This window comes from Mustela lutreola, chromosome 3 (assembly GCF_030435805.1).
Source record: "Mustela lutreola isolate mMusLut2 chromosome 3, mMusLut2.pri, whole genome shotgun sequence".
Lineage (NCBI taxonomy): Eukaryota > Metazoa > Chordata > Mammalia > Carnivora > Mustelidae > Mustela > Mustela lutreola.
The window spans coordinates 97,829,291-97,833,499 of NC_081292.1; the positions used below are offsets into that span (position 1 = coordinate 97,829,291).

General features: G+C 38.4%; 1 long non-coding RNA gene across 2 annotated transcripts; it reads right to left on the reverse strand.

The window, feature by feature from the left end:
* Positions 1-206: 206 nt before the first annotated feature.
* LOC131828076 (uncharacterized) lies at positions 207-3,277 on the reverse strand. Of its 2 annotated transcripts, none has more exons than XR_009352222.1 (3): positions 3,128-3,277; positions 1,164-1,251; positions 207-337 (listed from the first exon to the last, which is right to left on the reverse strand). It is a non-coding gene; the product is annotated as an uncharacterized LOC131828076 (long non-coding RNA). The 2 variants fall into 2 exon arrangements; XR_009352223.1 differs by having other exon boundaries at positions 1,160-1,251.
* Between the last annotated feature and the right edge of the window lie 932 nt (positions 3,278-4,209).

A 4,209-nucleotide genomic window follows, 5' to 3' on the forward strand; every position in this document is an offset into this window, starting at 1 on the left:
GACTACTTGCTGATGAGATGGTTTCTCCTAAGCACCACAAATCATAAATGATTCTGGAGGAAACTTCCCTTCCTCTCTTTTAGCCCATTTGACCTGGCAGCTGTGGGTGTTGACTGGAAAACCATAATGCAATGTGTTGCTTATAATTTGGGATAGTCCAACAGAAGAAAGACGTTTTGTCAGTTTATTGTTTTTAGGTTCCATTAGTCTTTCTTTTTATTATGGATATATTTAATCCTTATTAGTAGTAAATAAAACCCTCTTGTTGAAAGCCACTATCCTCATGATAATCAGTTGTGCAAATGTCCTATGACTTATGTCTTTGTTTCTTTTTGATCTGAAAAAAAAATCCCCAAATTTAATTAGACCTCAGTTCTCTTGCATGAATTACCAAGCAAATTCTGTCACTTTCTGAATATTCAGCTATTGCTCTTCCATAGATGATCCCCAAATCCTTGGGTCTGTATCTCTCTTGAAATGCAGAGGCCAGCTGTCCATATAACATCAACATATCCAAAATCACACTCACTGGGTTCCAAACTAGCTTCCTTCTGGGGCCCCCCATTCCTCCAGAAAATTTCTCCAGAAAGGATCCCCCTCTCCAGCAGAGGTTACCAAGGCTCCTCCTACTCTCCCTCCCATGTCCAATAAGTTAACCATCCCAGGATTCTTTCCTTACAACCTCCTTTCCATCCCCATCCCCGATAGTCTTACTTTACATCTAGATCACTGAAGAAGACTAAGGGACACTCCTGAGTCATACAAGCTCAAATCAGAGGTTTATTGATTTGCTGTTGGCCTTTTCTGACCCTCTCATAGCTACCCTGAAGGTTATTTGCAAAATTCATTACTCTTGTCATATTGTTCCCTTGCAAAATTTTTTGTGGCTCCCTTTAGTGTATGGATTTAAATTCCAAACCCTCACTCTGGTATTCTAGACATGTCATAATCTACTCCAAACTTCTCCCTTGATAATTGTTCTAAGACTTCCTCCCTTTCCAAAAGAATATTCTATTCTACCTTTCCCAACATATCAACAGGTCTTCAGCTTTGCAACTTTCATTTATTCATCAAATAATTATCAGACCAATGTTTAGTGTCAGTAACTGTGCTAGGTATTGCTAGTGCACCACCTCTTTCTCCTGAGAAACCCACTTACTCACTCATGTTGTTTTGCATCAGGGTGGCCTCCCCTCTCCTTTGTGGTCCCCTTCTCTTGAAACACTGCAGTGAGACAGGGTATGCCTGACCCTATAAAAAACATTTCCAAATATGTATAGAGCACCTCAAAATTGTTTTTGCCCTGTGAACAAGAAATTCCACATTTGGGAGATCTAAAAATGTCACCCAAACTTCAGAGAAATTGTGTTTTCTTCTTCAAGATTTATTTATTTATTTGTATGGTAGAGAGAGAGTATGAGCATGAGCGGGGAAGAGGGGCAGTGGGAGAGGGAGAGAGAATCTCAAGCAGTCTCTTCCATGAGCATGGAGCCTGAAACAGGGTTTGATCTCACGACCCTGAGAAAATCATCAGAGCTGAAACAAAGAGTTGGATGCTCAATGGACTGAGACACCCAGAGGAATAGTTTTTGTGTAACGATCCCCATTATTGCCTTATTTACCAGTCTTATTCAAAATATTGAAAACATGGAAACAGTATAAATAATAGAAGACTACACATAATAGCATAATACCTTGATGTGGTTACTGGTTAATAACAGATCTTTAAACTATTTCATATAATTTGAAGAATATTACAAATCTGTTCCACTTCTAAATAAAAAAGCTTCTGGTAATATGAGGAAATGCCCATCATAAATTATTTGAAAACAAATCATACTGAAACCACATATATATGTATACATATTTATATATTTATAACATTTCTATTTATTTTATATATACTATGTATTCTTAAATTTTATATATTATGCATTTAAAAATTTTTGAAAAAAAAAAAAAAAAAAAGGGTGCCTGGGTGGCTCAGTGGGTTAAGCCGCTGCCTTCGGCTCAGGTCATGATCTCAGAGTCCTGGGATCGAGTCCCACATCGGGCTCTCTGCTCAGCAGGGGCCTGCTTCCTTCCCTTCCCCTCTCTCTGCCTGCCTCTCTGCCTGCTGTGATCTCCCTCTGTCAAATAAATAAATAAAATCTTTAAAAAAAAAAAAAAAAAAAAAAATAAAAATTTTTGTAAGTATTGAAAACATAATTTTAAAATTATATATAGCAAAAAAACCTAAGAATAGATATATTAAAATATTACCAGAGATTATCTCTAAAATGTGGATTATGGGTAATTTCTTTGTTCACTTCTTTTTGTATCTTCCAAAGTTTCATTGGATATATATAAAAAGTATTAATTATTTCCACAAAGACTTTTTTAAAACTATAATTGTAGCTTTTAGCCAATACTATGTGTGCTTTAACATCCAGATGAACATCCATCCTGGCCTCACATCACTGTTAGGTCACGAGAGAAATATTTGTCCCTTCCCTTAAACTGCAGTAACACTCATCACCTTTGACACAAGTTGGACTTATCCTATGACATCATTTACTTTGTTTGGGTGATGACTCTTCCCCCTGGTTAAATGGTGAGTGAGGGGGAGCAAAATGTGTAGTTCCAAAATGTGCCACTTTGGCATGCGAATTATTTTGAACTGAAGACAGTCAAGTCCCAAGAGACTCAGGAAGGGGTTTTTGTTTTTTGGGAGAGGTGTGTGTGTGTGTGTGTGTGTCCCTTACCTTCCCCTTGCCTGGCTTAAAGAATTTGGATAGTGAGACTGTGTCATGAAAAGAATTATTACCAGGGATAACTTTTACATCAGAACAGTTTCTCTGCATAACATGACAGACATTTGTTTACCACATATTTACTCTCCTCATCTTCCTTTGATCATGGTTGTCACGTTCAAGAGGTGGAAATCCTGGTGACCAGAGCCAAAGTGATGGGGGGACTACCAACTGATGATCATCTTTATTTCTTACAATCACTTCTTTTACACCTTCCACAAGATCTGATTACAAACAGGATGTAGACTTCTGTGCAGGGCATGGGCTACGTGTGAGATGTGATTTACATCCAGGCAATCAAGTGAGACAAGTGAGCAACAATGATTATCTCTTACCTTTAAATGACAACATCTTTTAGCTTTAACTGACAAGAGCAAGTTAGGGATTCTCCGCACTTATCAGATCTATCTAATGGAGGAGATGAAAACACTCCAAGGATCTCCCATGTTTAATCTGGGCATCAGCCCAGGAACACTCTTGCCCTCCATCTCCTGGAGTTTTCTCACAGGATTCCACATGACCCCAGTCACAAGGTTCCGGGTTGTGTTCCAACAATGGTCTTCCCCTTTGAAATCCCAGAACCCTATGGCCCTTCTCCTCAGTTTAGGGTAACAGATAAGCATCAGTTGCTTGACTGTCTAAAAACATCATATCTTTGGAGCTCCTGTACATAGAAAATTCAATTAGCTTTTTTTTTTCTCCTGCCAATCTGTCTTATATCAATTTAATTATTAGACCAGTCAAAGAATCTAGAAGAAAAGAAGGGAAAAGATTTTTTTTTTTTTTCTTACATAAGCAAGTAGGGAGCGTGCCTTAGGTATCACCCTGCTTCTTGAACATCTAGCCAATTGTCTTGTAGAAAAATAGTCTTGGGTGAATAAACTGTGTCAATAAACATTAAGACCCTTTAGTACTAAAGACCACATAAATGCAAGTCACTCTTCAATTTGAAATTAGTAAGAGATAACAAAGCAAGCTTATATCAGGTACCTGTTTACATAGCTATGTCTGGGAAGGGAAGAGTGTGGAAGAATAACATTGTCTAAGCACCTGCTATGGCAAGTATGCTGATGGCCACCTGATTTTTTGACTGTGTTGATTCTTCCCAACAGTCCTATGGAGTAAGTCATTTTCTTCTCTGTTGAATAGGTGAAGAGATGCATGATCAGAGCTGTGACACAGTGAGTGTCAGTGCTAGATGGCTCTTCAGGTTTAACTGGGTCTAAAGCTCACTCTATTTCCATTGACTTTTCACACAGTTAGTTGTCAAAGAGACTTCCAGGTACAGACTCCTGTTCCTTCTCCTTGTTCAGCCTGGCTTCTGACCACTTGAGAGGATGCTAAGAGTCAGGATGAGAAAACACAAGTCCCAGAGTGTACTAAGATCCCCTGTATTATTAATATCATCACTATGGTT